This window comes from Cupressus sempervirens, chromosome 7, assembly GCF_028749045.1.
Source record: "Cupressus sempervirens isolate cs-2001-9-10 chromosome 7, ASM2874904v1, whole genome shotgun sequence".
NCBI lineage: Eukaryota > Viridiplantae > Streptophyta > Pinopsida > Cupressales > Cupressaceae > Cupressus > Cupressus sempervirens.
In genome coordinates this window covers 202386774-202406880 of record NC_143124.1, presented here as the reverse complement: position 1 = coordinate 202406880, position 20107 = coordinate 202386774, and the positions used below count along the sequence as shown (strand labels likewise).

The following is a 20107-nucleotide window of genomic DNA, read 5'->3' as shown; positions in this document are numbered from 1 at the left end:
CTCTCTCTCTCTCTCTCTCTCTCTCTCTCTCTCTCTCTATGGATCCCATCCAATGTACTCTTTGAACTCCCATCCCCACTCCCTATCAATCTCTCCCTCTCTCTCCTATCCCCTTCTCCCTCTCTTCGCCTATCCATCTCCCTCTCTCTCTCATCCATCCCCTACTTTATGTTCCTCTTTCTCTTTCTATGCATTCTATCCCATTTACTCTTTGAACCCTCATCCCCTACTCCCTATCAATCTCTCCTAATCTCTCTCCTATCCCTACTCTCTCTCTCTCTCTCTCTCTCTCTCTCTCTCTCTCTCTCACCCCCCTACCCCACCCTCTCCCATCCCCTACTCTATGTCCCTCTCTCTCTTTCTATGTATCCTATCCCATGTACTCTTTGAACCTTGATCCCCTACTCCCCCCTCTCTCTCTACCTCTCTCCCTACCCCATCCTCTCTCTCTTTCTTTTCCATGTATCATGTACTCTTTACCTCATCTCTCTCTCTGGATCCCATCCAATGTACTTTTTGAACTCCCATCCCCACTCCCGATCAATATCTCCCTCTCTCTCCTATCCCCTTCTCCCTCTCTCCCCCCCTCTCTCTCTCTACATCTTATACCATACTCTTTCCCCCATCCCCTTCTCTCTCTCTCTCTCTCTCTCTCTCTCTCTCTCTCTCTCTCTCTCTCCCCCACTCTCTCTCTATCTCTATTTATTTCACTCTCCTCCCTTTCTCCCTCTCCATTCCCTACTCTCTCACTCAACCTTAATCCCTCTCTCTTTGTACATCCTATCCCATGCTCTTTCTCCATTCCCTTCTCTCTTGATCCTATCTCACACTCTACATCCTATCCCCTACTCTCTCCCATCCTCTAGTCTCTCTCACTCTCTAGCCTCTCTCCCCCTCTATGTCTCTCCTTCCATCTCTCCCTATCCATCCTCTCTTTGAAATACAAGGCTTACAAAGCGTGTGTGCACTATAGCGCATGGGTGCTATAGTGCGCACACGCTATTTAAGCCTTGAATTTAAAAAAGCTTTAAATAGTGCACATGCGCTATTACACGTATGCACTATATAGAGCATTAGATACCACCAAGCCTAGGGCTTGGATTTTCCTCATGGATCCAACCCAAAGGTTTGGAGGCTCTAAACTGGTCTGAGATGTGTTTTAGCATACAAAAAATGGTTGATTTTTCTTTTGTGCTCTCCTTAAAGTTTCGTCATGCTTGAGCATTGATAAAATCAGGTTACATTACATTGTAGGTCTCTATGTTAGCTATATAACCATATAATTTATTTTTTATTTGAATAATTTCAAGCCTTTCAACTATAATTTCTTTTGAATGTATGTCCATTTTTTGTCAAAAACCAACATGTACTAATTGGGTTGTAGATTTTAGCTTGTTCATCAAATTTCTCAACAACTTAGTTTTTTAGAAACTAGACTCCATTCTACACACTTTGAAAAAAAGAATTTTTGATTATAGATTAGTTTTCAATCATTTATAAGGGGAGCACATAGATATTTCACGTTTTTGAGATTTGTCCAATTAAAAAATTCATTAAAAAAAATACACATTATAAAATTACCTGAAAAATCTAGGATAAACTACACAGTGTTAGGTAACTTTTGACTAGAGTGATTAAAGAATTTTTTTTTAAAAGTTAAAATTTTAGGGGGGCACACTTTCTACTTTGTTATATTTTTTCTGAATAAATAGTACCACTTTCTGTGGCCCCCTTTTTTGAGGACCTAAAACTAAACAATTTTGAAAAAAATTTAGTAGTTTAGAAACTAGATTCAAAGGACTACTACTTTTGTTTTTGTCATATCTTAAAATTTTGAGCGTAACTATCTTCAAATTCTTGTTGAAGTTCAAAAATTGTTGATTTCAGAAAAAAGGTGTCCACTTATACACCCCCTTTTTAGCACCACAACTTGGTGCACTTACCCATAACAATTGTCAACACCAGAATACCACACACAAATTATCTAGTAGATAACTACAAATGAGCTAGATAAATAAAGAATTGCAATTAGTTACACAAATCAATAGACTGTGACTGTCGCACAAATAGGGCCATGTGATATATTAAGACAGAGGGTTTTTCAATCCTTTCAAAATAAAATTAAAAATCTCTTATAAAAATTGTAGAATACCACACACAAATTATCCAGTAGATAATTGTAAATGAGCCAAACAAATAAAGGGATTGCAATCGTTATGCCAATAAGAATTGACAGCAACATTTTCTAACAAAAATCTTGCAAGATTTTCAAATAGAATCTCAAATATTGTGAAGAAAATTTCTACATAATAATTCAAAAGTTTCCAATAACAACTACCCGAAATCAACACACTAATTTGCAAAGGCTTACAATTTTTCAAATGAAAGATTTTCAATAATTTCAGTCTAAAAAACCAGAACATTTCATATACTTCCAAACATAAAACTTGTAAATAGATTTCTAAACAAACATTAAGTTTTTTAATATTTTCATAACTACAAATTTAAAAAACACAAGTACATTAATATTCATTGACAATATATCAGAAAATATTGTATTTTGGCATACAAAATCACTAGGAAAGAAAAAATAACCTAGCAAATATTAATTAAGTATAATTATGCTTCTAATTAAATCAAAAATTATCTAACTACCACTATAACTTAATACATATAAATAAATTTTTAGTTATAAAGTATAATAATAAAATTAATTTTAAATCTATTTTTTTAGTACTGTTTATATTGTTTATATTTATTTATATAGTGAACTATAGATCACCATTAACTAAAAAAATTATATGTAATTTAAAAAAAAAAAATTTAATGATCTTACCAAACATCAATATCAAGTTTCATTATGTCAAAAAGTTTATTTCTGTGTCATATACAATCTTTTACTTACTTGATTTCTTTAATTTATATGCAACTTTATAATTTTCTTTAAATTATTATTATTTAATCTTATAAAAACCTATCAACTCTAATTTACAACTTGATTTTAAATAATTTAAATATTAGTAAATAAATATAATTATAAACCTAATAATGAATATAATTTTTTTTAATTTTTAATTTTGATATTTTTATTTGAAATATGTATATAATAAAATATAAATGGTCATTAAATTTTATATTATATACACACATCATTTATTTCTACATATTCATATTGAAGAGGCTTCATTATGCTAATACATAATTTTTTGTCTTATAAATTTTTAACTGCATGTTCTGATACAACCATTTATTGGGAGGGGAGCAGAGACCGGTGTTGGATTTAGTTTCAAACAGATGTTCCAATGAATTCTATGGATGTGTGTTGCATCATAACTTCGCAATTCTCATGCGCTTGTCGGTCCTCCCACGAGCATTTCTTCACATCTTTCAAGGGCTTCTAATCTTCTAGAGATATTTTTTCTTACAATAAACTGGTGAAGTTGAATGGTTCATAAAGAGTCCACCAGGGATCAAGTCTTGTTGAGTGCAAGGCTCCCACATCATAAGGGATGAGGCCGGTATCGTGCCTTAGGTAATTTTCATGGTGTGGATGCGCCTCAGTGCTTGGCTCTAAGCCAAAGAGGTTTCAGGCATGAGTGGGCCCGTATCGGGTTTCAAAAAAGTCTATGTAGTGGCCTTCGCTAGTTAGTAGCTCACAGGGTTCCTGCCTCGCAAGTCTGAACCCTCCATCAAAAAAAATCTAGTTTCGTTTATGAGAAGCGGCCTCCAACAGGGCAATGTGATCTCTGACTGGAATTGAAAATTCAACCTGGACAAAGATTTGGGGGTTATGACTTCCCGCCTGCCTGCCTTCTTCAGAAGTCTTGCGATCGAATCACTGGGAACGTAAAAATCTTATTTTCAGCAAGACATTTTTCTTATTTCTTATCTAAAGTTTTCCTTCTCCTCTTCCACTAGATTTGTTTTAGCTATTGCATGGTAATCTTTCTCTTCTACTGCAATGACCAAGAAGATAGGGCGAGAGTAAAATAAAGTTTAAATATCTCTGCCGTATATATATTTTATTAAAAAAATTATTAATGTTTGTAGATCAGTTTTGTAGGTGCCCTTTAATTTTTTCGCCTTTATTGGATGTTTGATTAATATTGAGAGTCCTGACCTGAAGTCGAAGGTAGAATGCTGCCACATGGAGGGTCAAAAAGAAGTTTATTGGGTGTTGCAGGTGAGGGCTGTGTTTGTTGGGACAGTTAGCGTGGCCTTTGGGGTAACTGCCTGGGGCTGCAGTGTTCCAGTCCCGATCCATTCCTGTGATTGTGGTATAGTTCCAGCATATCATAAGTGACCTTCCTCTGACCCACCCTCCGCCCTTATCTCCAGAGGGGGATTGTGTCATGACTAGTTGGTTTGTTTTACATTTCTCTTCAGCCTCTACTCTTGCACTTACACGTCAATGTCACCAAAACAATTAAAATGTCATGGACAGCAACTATCCTTAAAAATTCCGTCATTATAATCAGTCTGAACTCTAGAAGTAGGAAAACTTATAAATACAAAACAGGGAAGTCGGTGAAAGATACAAAGAATCTTGTCGTGTTTTTCGAGTCCTACATTGCCACGTATCGTAATCTACATTTAATTGTAAAAATATCCCAGGCCCAAATATCTCATGCACCTATATTAATACCGGATCGAAGAACCTCAGATCTACAGAGTATAGTTTTCTAGCTTTTCTAACGGTTGAAAATGGCTGAAGGATATCGCAGATTTATGAATAAAATCCATGAATTTGCACCGAACTCCACTCAGGTTTTGGGCGCCGCAGCCCTGGTCACATTGGGAGCGGTTTTATTGTTTATCGTAGGGTTAACTTTGGTCCTTTTGGCCCCTGTTTTGGTACTTTTAAGCCCTGTTTTGATACCTGTAGGAGCCCTGCTGTTTGTGACATTTTTAGGGCTTTTATCCGCTGGTCTCTTTGTGGCGGCTGTTGTTTTTGGGGTTTTGTGGTTTTATAATTATTTGAATGGCCGGCGTCCTCCTGGTTCAGATCAGGTGGACTATGCGCGCATGAGAATTGTTGACACTGCGAATCATGTGAAAGTTTATGCGAAGGAGTGTGGCGGGTATTTGCAGGGAAACAAGCAAGATGCTGCACCAGGGGCTTAAATATATCTTCTTTTCTTTGTTTTCTGTTTCGGAAAATCCTGCTTTCATCTTTTCGTAGGGATGGGCTTGAAATGAATTAGGTGTTTATATTGTCGTTAGGGTATTATCTGTGTAAATGCGTTGGCAAGCTCGTCGGTTGTAAAAAATAAAGTGGCTTTCTCTATAAACTAATGCGTTTTAGTTTTTTTAGTTTTCGTTTTTCTCTCAAGTTTTCCCGTAGGATTCTTCAGATTTTGGTGGAACAACGAAATCACCTCTTTAATGACGAAGCATTGAAGAGTATATATTTTAATACAATTTAGACATTGGATAAATTGATTTTTAAAAATAGGAAAGATGACAACAAATAATGATTGAAAATGTGATTTTATATTTACAAATTTGTTAGTTTAAGTTGTCTCTAAAGTGGGTATTTACCGAATTCTATCCTCAAGTTCAATTGGGAAGATAATGTTTAATATTGTACGAATGGGGAGAGTACATCCTTACTTTTCCCTCTTTTTAATATTTTTACATCTCAAGACTCTAGATTTATTTTTATTTTTTAAAACCTGTGTCAAGTTGACCTATTTTAAATTAGCTATTATAAGACTTCATTTCATATTTCTTAATTCGCTTGTTAACCAATGTATTTGAGAAACCACTTCACTTCATATTGTTAATTCGCATGTTAACCTATAAATTATATTATTTTGTTCTAAGGTAGAACTTCTAGAACAACAAAATCTAATACCATCTTTTAACATTAGAGATGAACATCTTTGTGAACCACAACAAAATTTCAAGTCATAAATATGGGGTTGAAGTTGCAACAAGTGGAATTAATTCCATAACCATGAGAGTGAACTGTAATTGAAAAAGAAACAGCTTGCAATTTGTAAGTATAGGATCTAACATATCATACTATGGCATTATATTGAATCATTAATCACAATCTATACCATAGCAATTTCAAGTTGTTGGTGAAGCTATTTATTGTATGTTTTCTTTTTCATTTTAAAAATGTGTATTGTGAAATGTCATTATCTCCACACTAATACCAAGGAGCTTTTTGGTCATCATTGTTTGTTTATTACTTTTAACATTATCTCCACGCTAATACAAAGAGCTTTTTGGTCATAATTGTTTGTTTATTACTTTCAACATTATCTCCACCCTAATACCAAGGAGCTTTTTGGTCATCATTGTTTGTTTATTACTTTTAACTTTAGTATAATGTTCTTTATTTATTGCTGTTTCTAGATTTGGATGTGTAAGTGTGTTTTTGGCATTAATATTTTGAAGTGATCCATCATCAAGATGTTAGTCAAAATTATTTAAATAAGAGTGGACCTTTGGAAAGAAGGGGAAAGAACAACAAGAGTTTGATGGGTGATATACATGAAGAACAAAAAAAAATCGAAAAGAGGGGAAGTGATAGCTAGAATAAAAGACCTAAACAAAGAAAAAAGAAAGGAGAATAAAAAATTAATGAGACATATTTTTTCCAATCAATAGACAAAAAAAAGATTAAAATGTTGAAAAATTTATAATTAAAACCTCACACAAGCATTTGCTAGGTATGAAAGGAACAGTAGAATAGATAAGATAGAAACATTAATATAAAATATGAAACCATATCAACTTTAAACTCAAGTTGTGACAATTTAGACACCAATAATCAATTGCATGTATAAAATCAATAAATATGGATATTCGATCAACTACTCCTATCACACCCACTAGAATGTGTTTGTGTACTCTTATTATTTTTTGTATATAGAAGAAATCATATGCCAAATTATTTAGAGCTCAGCACCTCTTTGTGCCTTGACACCATTTGACATGAGAGAGCCATTGACAAGCAAGAAGAAAACATTACTAGGGAAAATAAGAAGTTTGGGACATTGAAACATATAATCCACTCCCCTAGAAGTTCTCCATGATTTTTTCTCTTGTACCTCACATGAGAATTGACAAGAAAGAAAAAAACATTACTAGAGAAAAGAAGAAGCTTGGTGAAACAAAACAAAAAATCCACTCCTCTAAAAGATCTTCATAACTTTTTATTTTGTGCCTCACATGGTATCTTAACCATGTTGCACCTCTCACTTTCTTTACCTACCACTTTTGACTCCTTTCCACTTTTGACTCCTTTCCACATTGCTTTTAAATCACATGAGCATGTGGAAGCCTTTAGTTCCATGCTCACCCATATTGACTACAAATCATTTATAAATATCTAACCAACCATGTCACATTAAGCTCCCATCCCTAGTGAGTTTACCAGAGTAAAAAGTTACTTCTTTTATCGAACAATGTTTTCTTACAACCACCTTCCTACCTATGTATCATCTCCAAGTACATACCATATTGATTTCACTACTATATAGTTTGAGTAATTGTATATCCAATATATCATTTAAATTATCTTTTGCAATCATTTTTATTGTGTTGTCAATGTTTTTTTAAAATTTATAAGTAATTCATAATAAATTTACTATTCAATTTTTTTGAGGAGTAAGAGTTGAAATCAAGGTTAAATAATTACTCTTTGCTGTGATTAATGATTTTGATTATTAGTTAATCTTGAGTAGATTCAATCCCAAGACATCCCAATTAAGAGGCTCACAATTCATCATTGTGTTGTAGGCTCTTGTCTTATTCAAATTTAATTTTTATTTAGTGATGGTTAATTACTAATTAGATAGGAATAAATTATTTGATAAAAAATATTATTTATTGAGATAAATTAATATGTTGACACTTTTTAATATTTTAATTATTTTGTCAAATATGTTTGGACATAATTTTCTAAAATAAATTTTACAAATAATAGCTAATGTTGTTACAAAAAAACTTTAAATATGACTAAACACATATAATAATGTTGGTTTTATGATAAATCTAATGTGTAACATCTTTCAATTTATTTAACTTTTTAGTCATCTACTAATCATAATGAGAGAGAGAGAGAGAGAGAGAGAGAGAGAGAGAGAGAGAGAGAGAGAGAGAGAGAGAGAGAGAGAGAGAGTAATTGAAAAATGTTTTTGACTTACCAATAGTTGATAATGTTGTTACAAACAAACTTAAAATATGACTAAAAATACATCAAATGATAAATCATTATTGAAATTAAAAATGAGTACAATCATTATTACATTTTAATAATTATTATGAAGGAAAATCAACCAAAATTAATGATATAATTTGAAAAACATATAATTCATAGATATAACATTTTTAAAATATTTATGTTAATTATAGCATTTGTATTTAATATCAATATAATTTATCAATTATTTTTCTATTAAATTATTATAAATGTAAGAACTAATTTGACTTCATTAAGAAATTTCTATTCAAAGTTATCAAATAGTGAAATAAAAATATAATGTAATAAAATTTTATATTTAAATTTTGATTTATTTGTTTTTTAAATTATATATATATGGGTATGTGCAGGATCATGGTCAACAAAACTATACCCTTAATGTTGGAAATACAATAGGGAAAGTAAACTCTAAGATGGGGGGAGGGGTTGAATCAACACTTAAAACTTCAACCTTAAAATCATTCACCACACATCCATCTCACAATTTATATAAGTAAATTGAAATACCAAATTAAGCATAAACATCCATAGTATGAAAGTAAAACATTCAACAAATGTATGACGCAAGATATTTGGTTACCCAGAAACCCTCCAAGGAGAAGGTAAAACTGGGGTGGGGATGACACCCACAAATCTTCACTACTACAGTAATAAAGTGTACTCAATGAAGGTTACAATGTTTTGATCATGAAACATGATCTACCCTGTGAAAGGTTTACTGTGTTAAAGGCTTACAAGATTGTTAGATCTTACCCTGTTAAAGGATTTCAACACCCTGTTAGAAGTGTGCTTGGTAAAAGGACTTTAATTTACAATGAAGTAAGAACCTTGTTAAAGGATTTACAATAGCCTATTAAGGCTACCTATTAAGAGATTTAACTGATTTGCCTATTAGAATGTCTTAGCAATGATCCTTCAGTTATCACTTTGTTGCTTGATGACAGGTCACCTCTTTCCTTATGTGTACTTGATCCTTTTTTATCAAATGTATCTTTGTTTTCTAATTCCTTTCCTCTGTTCTCCTCTAACTGATTCTAATATGTATCACAACTCCTTAGTCACTATGAATTCTTTGTTTGTGCATGCAAACTTCTCTCTTTTCTCAATACTACATTCATAAAAAGTTTAGGGTTTGTCCTCCTTAAGAAGACCTAGGTGACTTAGGGTTAGGCATGGATCAACGATTGTGATTCACCCATATTGTCGCCTGCTAAATCCTTCCCTTTTTCTGATTGGATGCATGTACTACATAGGGATCACAAATTAAGATTTGTCCTTATCATCTAAGATCACAAAGCACTCCTTAAATCAGCTCAAAATTGATTTACATAGAAGTTTGTGCCATTACAAACAACTATGTCAAAATTGTATTACTCGACACTTAAAGTCCCTAATGCCCAACATCAACTGCAACTTCAATGTTGTAACTCAGCCTCTGATTGACTCGACATCCATTAATCACTTAACATCTAAATAACTTGACACATACTATCTACTCAACACTTGAGTGAGTCAGCACTTACTAGTTACTTGACACATACTAAATATCTCTCGCTCGACATATATTATCTAACAACTTATGCTCAGTATGCATTACTTGTTCGACATGAAGTAAGTAAATGACTTAAGTATATTGTCACTCATATGTCAAAACTAATCTGAGATTAACAATCTCCCACTTTAACATGAGTGGCAAAATACTTGGTCATGCATGAATAACTTTAAGCCTTTCAAGCATAACTTAGATAATATCCACTTACATACAAAATTTCAAAACTTCAAAATTTTGCAAAAACATATGACGCATCAGCCATACCTCAAAATTCAATAACTCCCCCTGAGTTAATTGTGATGTTCTATATCTGAACCAAAACCAGTCCTCCTACTGAGTAGATATGCATAAGTTGATATGTGTATTGTGTTTTTGTCATTGACTCCCCCTTTCTCAAAAATAGTAGCTTCCTCAAAAATATTATCTCCCTCTTTTTGATACTTATGTCAAAGGGTTATACACTTATAGTGTGTTTGTCCAAAAATGTTTTATGGACCTTGAGCATAATTTTCAAAGCAACATCTCAATTGTCACAAGCTACCTCCAATGATTTGATTTGGATGGCCAACTCAGCAACAAGGTTTACTAAGCCTTCATGAGTAGAAAGATTGGGATCTTTCTTCATGAATGTTTCAAAAAAGGCTAGTTTCTTGTGCAATATCTCCATATGTGGAGTCAGTATAGACTGGATGTTGATCAATTCAGCCTTTATGTTTGCTTCATCTGCATGTAGCACTACTAACTGACTCTGGGAGTTTAGGAGATTCCTGAAATGTTTCTCACTCTAGGCTAGAGACCTTGGTAGAGTTATATCAGTTGACTACATATGACTTTCCAAATTTATTATGTGGCTCCTGACTTCCTCTGTGAAAAGTGTTGGATTGCAAAATTTAGTGTATAAAGAGAAAATTTTCTCTAATACCTTCTTCACATTGTCAACTTTGGTTGCTAACTCAACTTGTGATAGTGCAATAGCACTTGATATATTTTCATTAACCTTATTTTGAAACTTTCTTTTTGACCATTCAAGTAATTTCACATTTGAATCCAAGTCTATGTCATTAACCTTCTCAACTATGCTACTTAACTGCTATATGATAGGCTTTGTTTCTTCTAGTGTTGGCAAGCTAAATGCATCAAGAAAAATTTCCTTGATATCTAGAAAAGCTTACTTTTGCCTATTCTTGCTTCTGAGAAGTTCTTGGTTTTTCTTCTTTACAAGAGCATCTTGTTGTATGCTCATATGTTTAATAGTGATGGTTGCAAGATCAAACTTTGACAACTCAGTCACTTTATCCAAGTTCACATCACCAAATGATGTAAGTTCATCTATCTTAGATATGCTTGGACTTGACCTTGATGATTGTAAAGGTATAGCATCTATACTTAGCCTATGAAGAGCTTGACTTGGAGGAGTAGCAGTTTCTGGAAAAGTCACTAGTGTTTGTATTGCCAATTGCTCCTCAAGTTTTGTAGTTAAACCTATCTCTTTAGTCCAATTCTTTGCTTTCTCTACATTCTTAGTTGCACCTTGATCTTGTGTTGTAGGTGTAGGAGTAACATCCTATCATGTTTGTGCTTGTGTTCCTTCATTCTCTTATGTTTCATCTTTATGCTTTCTATTTGTCTCATCCCTATCAGTTTCTTTTTCCTTTTCATTGCCTAAGACTAGAGCACTTTGTACCAATGTATTAATAGTAGAAGTTGTTGTTTCCTTCCTTTGATATACTACAATAGGTAATGTAGCTTGTACTATGGTGGATTGATGAGGGGCTATAGATGTCTCTTGTGTATGAATTTCCTCCCCTGGAGATGTCTTGTCTTCCTTCTCAACCTCATCAACACTTACCAGTATAGGATTTTCACAAAGTTTTGCCTAGATAGTGGATTCTATCAATATCTTCTTCAAGTCTTCCTCTATAAGGAGTTGATGTTCCAAGTGACAATATCAAAAAGATCCTTAATATCTATAGTATCAGTGTCTATATTCAATTCATGTTGAGGACTAGCACTCGACACTAGTGTATCTAGTACACTTTCGTCTATTTGTTGCTCAACCTCAGCTGGTGCCTATGTGTCTATGTTCATTTCAATGCCTTCCACAACTGTATCTTTTTCATTGTCTTCTTTGGTAATCTTAGTTACTTTTTGTTGTTCATCTTTGTCCTCACCTACCTCAATAGGTGTCTTCCCTATTGCCTTGGGTGTTGTCAAACCATGTATAATATAATGACTTCCACAAGTGGGCGATCTTCTGTACAACATCCTCAATATTATTCTACAATATGTTGAATGTTCTATATTTAGGTGCAAATTTCCCTAGGTGCTTCTTTATTGCCTTTGTTATTGTTGCCCTATCCAATTCTGGCATCACTTGTCCAAGTGTAGTCTCTCTAATTTGTCTTTATATATTGAGACTATATTGCCACTTTTTCTCAACTCTGTCACATACATCTTTTGGTAATGATTTGGAAATCTCAATCAGAGTCTGTTTGAATGTTGTCATCATGGCATATTTTGATTCCTCTACTTGGTTCATCTCAATTTTTTTGAGTTTATTAAATTCAATATGTGTGAGACCAAATAAGTCATCATTATTCTTTATGTTTTCACATATATTGTCTAAATTTGAGGAAGGACTATGACTTACTACTTTTAATTGGTTGTTGTCATCAGATTATGTCCTCTCTTCATTAGATTTAGCTAAAGCTATATACTTTATCCTCAGTCTCTTCTTAGACTCTTCTCCTTTAGTAGTTGATCTAGCCATCTTCTCTTTTGGCTTTTCTACTTCTTGAGCCTTTTTAACAATAGCTCTTGTGCTTTCTCTAGTAGTAGGAATCGTAGGCTTAGGTTGTGTGGGTTTTGCAGCCTTCTTTTGCTTGCTCACTATTGGGGTCTTAATTTTTCTCTTCTTTTTCTTAGTGGTTGTAGGTGCTTCATTGGCTTCTTCTCCTTTGACACCTTCTTCAATTTCTACCTCTTCTTCTTGGTCTTCACCTTCTTCATCATCATCATCTTCTTCTTCTTCTGCCCCCTCATCAAATTTCTCATTGAGTTTCTTGAACATTTTATTCTTCTTTCTTATGAATGAGGTAGTCTTTAAATCCATTGTAATTTTAGATTTAGCCACATCAAAAATTCCAAAGACAGTAGCCTTTGTATCTATTTCTTCTACAAGTAATGTTGTAATAGTTGCAAAGGCTTCATCCACATTAATTTCATAGCCTAGTGGCCTTAGCCATCTTACTCTTGGGACTGCAGCTTGTACACTTGTGAAATCAATGTCAACTAGAAAGAAAACATTGTTCAAATGTTTCTCAACTAGTGAAATTGGTATCCTTAATATTTTCTTCATTAACTGCTTAAAATCTTCAAAGTAGCTAGACATTACAGAGTCAAAATTTTCTCCAAGTTACTCAATAAATTCACCTATTTGCACTGCAATAGATCTATTTGTCTTCCATGCAACTTTACCAAAAGTAGGGAATACATTATGCAGATAGAAGAATATACATACAAGAACTAAACCAAATTTTCATTGTGCACTCTTGGTCTTCCTTATTGCTCCCAAATTTTTTGTCAATTGTTGCAATTGCAGCTCAGCAAGGTCATAAGTATGATCCTTCTTAACTATCTTGTAGCCCATGTCAACAACAATACAAGGTACACTGTTGAGCCTGCTGGATTGATAGAATTTGTGTGATGTAATCCTTATTGTAAACTCAATTAGGGGGTTTGAGATAGTGTCAATTGTCATTCCTCTTTTGTTCTACACTACTCTTGTATTCTTCTCAATAACTTCTTCTTAGTACTAGTGTAACCCAATCGAGAAGTATCGCTATTGGATCTAGGAGATCTCATCAATTTCTCAAAGTACTTGATAACTTCACTAGGTTTATTGAAGCTTTTAGAAAACTCTTTTTCTCTTTTTAGATCATTTTTCAATTGTTCATTCTACAACTTCAGTGTTGTGATATCAATATCTTTTCCATTCAATTCATGATTTGCAAACATCATTTGAGCAATCCTATTTACCTCTAATGTTTTCTTTTCCAATCTATTGGTCAATAAACTTTTGTCATCTTTAATCATGACTTTGTCCTCTTTAGATTTCTACTTTTTCTCAGTCACCTTACACAACAATATTGATTGGACTTCTTGCTCTCTCTTGAGATTTTTGACCTCTTCAGTTAGGGTTCCATTCTTTTCCATCAGATCTTCAATTGTTACATCAAATTCACTTGTGTTTCCATCTGCAAACAATTTAGCAATGTCAATCTCTTGGTAATGTACATGTCATTTTCTTCAATAACTATTTCCTTTCTTCTATCTAGTGATCGCTTTAACTCATTTCTTTCTTCATTCAGCTAATGTAGGGCAAGTTGTATTTCAATCTTATGGTTCTCAATAGTCTTTCCCAAATTGTAGACTTCCATCTCCAAGATCTTTCCTCAAAGCTAAAAATCTTTACTTTTAGAGAACCAATGCTCTGATACTAATTACTGGAAATACAATAGGGAAAGTAAACTCTGAGAGGGGCAAGGGGGTGGGTGGGGGTGGGAGTGGGGGTGGGGTTGGGGGTGAATCAACACTTAAAACTTCAACCTTAAAATCATTCACCACACATCCATCTCACAATTTATATATGTAAATTGAAATACCAAATTAAGCATATACATCCATAGCATGAAAGTAAAACATTCAACACATGTATGACACAAGATATTTGGTTACCTAGAAACCCTCCAAGGAGAAGGTAAAACTAGGGTGAGGATGACACCCACAAATCTTCACTACTGCAATAATAAAGTGTATTTAATGAAGGTTACAATGTTTTGATCATGAAACATGATCTACCCTATGAAAGGTCTTCCTTGTTAAAGGCTTACAAGATTGTTAGATCTTACCCTATTAAAGAATTTCAACACCCTGTTAGAAGTGTGCCTGGTAAAAGGATTTTAACTTATAATGAAGTAAGCACCTTGTTAAAGGATTTACAACAACTTGTTAAGCCTATGTTGTAAAGAGATTTATTTGATTCACTTGTTAGAATTTCTCAATAATGATCCTTTTGTTAACACTTTGTTGCTTGATGATAGTTCACCTCTTTCTTAATGTGTACTTGATCCTTTTTGATAAGATGTATCTTTGTTGTCTTCTAATTCCTTTCCTCTGTTATCCTCTAACTAATTCTACTATGTACCACAACTCCTTAGTCACCATGAATGCTCTGTTTGTGCATGCAAACTTCTCTCTTTTCTCATTACTACATTCATACAAATTTAGGGTTTGTCCTCCTTAAGAAGACCTAGGTGACTTAGGGTTAGGTATGAATCAATAATTGTGATTCACTCATATTGCCACTTAATCCTTCCCCTTTTTTGATTGGATGAATGTACTACATAGGGATCAACACTTAAAATTCATCCTTATCATCTAAGATTGCAAAACAATCCTTAAATCAGCTAAAAAATGGTTTACATAGAATTTTGTGCCATTACAAACAACTATGTCAAAATTGTATTACTCGGCACTTGAAGTCCTTGATGCTCGACATCAATTGCAATTTCAATGCTGTAACTCAACCTCTAAATGACTCAATATCTATTGATGACTCGACATCTGAATAACTCAACACATACTATCTGCTAGGCACTTTAGTAACTCAACACTTACTAGTTACTTGACACATACTAAATATCTCTCGCTCGACATATATTATCTAAAAATTTATGCTCGACATGTATTACTTGTTCGACATGAACTAAGTAAATGGCTTAAGTATATTGCCACTCATATTTCAAAATCAATCTGATATTAACACTTAAGTGGCAATGAAAATTTAGAAAATTAGGGTTATGTCAACTTGATGTGTAATTTTCAACTTGTTATGAACTTTCTATCAAAACGTTGAGGCAAAAGAATCTCTAGGAAATTGAATTTAGCTTCTAAACTACTAGGCCTTATCTGAAAAAAATAAAAATTGATTGGTCAAATATTTTAATTTCAAGGCAATAGTACAAAACTTTAAGGACAAAAATAAGTAGAAGTATGTTTGACCACCTTAATCAAAATGAAATGCTTATATTTTTTAATAATATTCTAGATATAAGAAGTAGACTCATGCTTGGATGTGATGCATATTTTTGGGTATTTTTTTTATAAAGAAATAATTAATTATGAAATTTCTACTATAGTATTATTGGAATAAAAAAACTCTCGTGTCTAACTACCTTAACTAATTCAAAACTCTATAAAATTTAATTTTTCTTTTTTTCCTTTTAGTAGAAGAAGCATAGAATGTGATGCATCTTTTGGATTTCAAAATGTTGTACCATTTGAAAGTTATAGTTATTTTTCAATTAGTGTATCAATCAAAAATATATATTTAACTCCATTAGAAAATACGTAATAATTACTTACTGAACTCATAATTTGATAGACATTACATTTATGGAAAGCTAAGAACATTCTTAAGAAACCCTTTTCATTTCATAAGATTTGAGTGGAAAAAAGTCATCAAATACATGTTCGAAGTAAAAAATACACAAGAATAGGCCAAAAACATATTTTTTGGAACATTTTTTAAGTTGGCCATGTTGGGTTGGTATCCAAAGATATGCTTGACCTTATAAAGGTATTGATTTTTTGATTTGGTATCAAGATGGATGGGGAAAAAGTTGGAATAGATCTTGAAATGCTTTGAGGTATTTCAAAACTACATATTTTTTAGATCACAACTTTTTGGCACACCATGATCCTGGACATAACCATATATATATTCCTTTTATCATTAATATATTTTTACTAACTACAAATATATTTATGTCCTAAGATAAATATTCCAAAACAATATTCCTTAAAGATACCAACATTTTCCTCTAGGGAACCCTCAACTACAACATTAACCATTTTGTCAACTAAGACATTGACTTCCCTATACATGCACGTAACCCAAAACTCCTCAACTTATGTCAAGAGAAATCTTATGACTCAAGGTGACCCTTAATTATCCCCATCATAATTGCTTCAACCATCATCTCACATTTTGCAATATTATTAGAGCCATCATTTAGTCTTTTAGCTCCAAGGACAATCACCTCCCCCTTAGCATTTGTCGCTATATACCTACAACCAAATGGCCCAAGGTTCCCCCTAGATTCACCATTGAATTTGATTTTGATCCAACCATGATCCAGGGGGATCCATAAATAATCATTCCTATCCTGATTATAATGGGCCCTTTAAGACCCATTAACAAGTAAATAGATTGGCATACTTGATCATAGAGATCCAGTAGTAAAATATTGAGTTATGTAAGTTTTTATAAAACTATATTTAATCAAATCATACAAAATTGTAATATTTGAATCCAAACTTATTGATAATATACTATATTAATAAATGAAAAATAAGAATATATTCTTTTCAACACTTATTAATAAAAATGCTCTAAGATCTTGTCATTATTTTATTTTTAGTTTGATTTTCAAGATGTTTATTGATTCCAACTATTTAATTATTACTTTTTCAACTCAAACTAAACTTATGTTATCATCTAGATTAATTAAGATTCTTAAATATAATCATGTCCTTCAATTTTTATATTTTATTTCAATTATAGTTACAAATTAACTTAGATCCAATGGAGTTTTGGTATGAGGATGTTTTTGACAGCATAGCTAAATCTTTGGTGAGCTTCTATACATTGATCCCATTACGGTGTCAAGAAGTTGGTTAACATATGTAAGGATCTATATTGGTGTCAGTGAGGGTAGAGACATGTCGAAGGTAGTGTATCTTCACTCCAAACTAGGAATGCACATTAAAAAATTGGACTTTGCAAGCATCCCTTTTGCATGCTTTTATTGTAAGAAAGAAGGCCATGTGGCTAAGTTATGCCCTAGATTTAAGGAGGAAAAAGCTAGGAAATAGTTACAAAATACGAATAAAGCCAAGGGCATTTCCAAAGATAAAATTAAGAACTTCACTAAGGGAGAAAAGGTATGGAGATAGAAGGAAACTACGAATCAAGGAGGGACTAGGAAACAACAGGAGGACTAGGTGGGAGCCCAGCCCTCGACTGTTGTTGCGGTCAACGGGGAAGATTCTAGAGGAATCTCCATTATGGAAGTTGAAACACTTAAGTCTTTTGTATTTGAGCGGTGGGCTACAAATGAGGTAAGCACTAAGGATGCTACCCTAGGGAGAGATTCTAAGGATCTTTCCATCCCTCTGATTTCAAACCCTATGGAGGTAAATATCAAGGGGGATCTTTTATCTGGGTAGCTAGGGATTGTGAGCATAGACTTTGTAACAGAAGTAGATATATCTCAAGTCCTAGATTCCTAGGCTCTTGTTGGGTGTGAGGAAGTTGATCACAAGTGTGGTCCCCCTCCTAGGGAATCTAATATTAGCCTCTGCCTGGGGGTAGCTTCTCCTGAGAAGGTTACAAGAGTGTTAGAAGTAGTTAGAGCTTCATCGCTAGGCCAATTAACTAGAATCGAGGCTCTTTTTGTGAGCTATGTGGATGAGCATCAGGGGGAATGGATGATGACTAGAATGAAAAAGAAGAGTAGATACCATTCTCTAGTTTCCCCAACTACTACTAGGAGTAGAGAAAAAGTTGATGTTGGAGCAAAACCTAAAACCCTTGGAAGGAATAGTCTCAGCTAGAATAGGAAAGAGGAAACTAGAAGGAATCAAGCAGATGGGAGTCAAAAGACTATCCAAGAGTGCTACCTTGAAAAGAAGAGATGACAATCATATCCTAGAACATACATGGGCTAAATGGAGCCTGCAAACAAGTGGTGCTTAGAAATATGATAAGGGATCATAGACCAAATTTTATGCTTATTCAAGAAACCAAAATGAAAAATGAGAGTGTGGAGAGAATATCTTTCAATAGTAGTATGGAGAGGTTTGCTACAAACTTAGATGGGGCTTTGGGGGGTCTGCTTACCCTCTGCAACTCAAACATTTCCAAGTCCCAAGTCCTATATGGTGAAGGTAATATTCTTCTCATTCAAGTTCTTAATATCAAAAATTAATGAATGCTGGTATCTTTTAAATGTCTATGCTCCTAATTCTAAGAATGGTAGGAGGAACTATTGGGTTAAAATTAGAAATATTTTAACTAGATTCCATGTGGGAAATTGTATCGTTATGGGGGACTTTAATACCCCCTTAAGAGATGATAAGAAATAAGGAGGTCTAGCTCCAGATTTGGAAAGTAGGTAGGACCTTTCAGACTTTGTCAATGATTTGGTGTTGTTGGATGTTGAGCTTTAGGAAGGCTTCTACACTTGGTCTAATAGAAGAATAGGCAACAATTTTATCCAAGTGCAACTAGACAGGGTTCTCATATCTTTATATTGGATGAATTACAACTATTGTAATCTATCTTTAATTGATTAGACTGGTTTGGATCACTCTCCTATTTCTCTCACTTTGGATCCCATTGCTATTAAATGTAAATTTCCCTTTAGATTTGAAAGAATGTGGATTTCCCACCTAGATATCTCGCTTCATATCTCGAAGTGGTGGAACATTCACATAAAGGGCACTGCAATGTTCAAGGTGGCCAAGAAGTGGAATAAGTCATATTTTGGTAACATATTCCAATCCAAAGCTAAGATCTTAGAGGACCTTAGCATTATTTAGGGTGTTATTCAGAAGGAGGGTTATAATGAGGAGAGGCTAGAAGAGGAAAATATCATTCTCACTAATTTTCACAATATTATAGGTCAAGAGGAGGCTTTTTGGAGACAAATATTGAGAGCTATCTGGTTAAGAGAGGGGGACCAAAACACTAGATTCTTCCACATCTCCACTCTAAAACATAGAGTAAATAACAAAATCAGTAGAATCAAGAAGGGGGTGATGTTTTGGAGGATGAAAAAGATATTGCAGTGAGGCCATCTCTTTCTTCTCCAATCTATTGACCAAAGACCTCAATCTAGTGTATGAAGACCAATAGGATATTATCTCTAACATTCTAGTTTTGATCCAACCAGAACATAACTCCATGATTGAGGCTATTCCTTCCCCACTGTAAATTGAGTAGGTTGTTTTCTCCCTCCTTACAAACAATTCTCTAGTTCTGGATGGTTTTTGTACTTCCTTCTTTCATATGTTATGGGAAGTGGTCCATCAGGATGTTATCAAAGTGGTTCAAGAGTTTCTTGGAGCTAAAAGTCTGCTCAAGGAGGTGAATGCTACCTTTTTAGTGCTTATCCCTAAATTTCTAGACGTGGATTCTATGGATCTTTCCAAACCTATTAGAATTTTCAACTCTTTCTATAAGATCATTTCAAAAGTCTTGGCTAATAGGA

At 33.6% G+C, this 20107-nt stretch overlaps 1 pseudogene across 1 annotated transcript; it reads left to right on the top strand.

Moving 5' to 3' along the window:
* Nucleotides 1-4660: 4660 nt before the first annotated feature.
* LOC149546194 (oleosin pseudogene) lies at nucleotides 4661-5291 on the top strand (annotated as a pseudogene). Its single transcript, XR_016354334.1, has one exon. The product of XR_016354334.1 is annotated as an oleosin pseudogene (transcript).
* Nucleotides 5292-20107: the final 14816 nt, after the last annotated feature.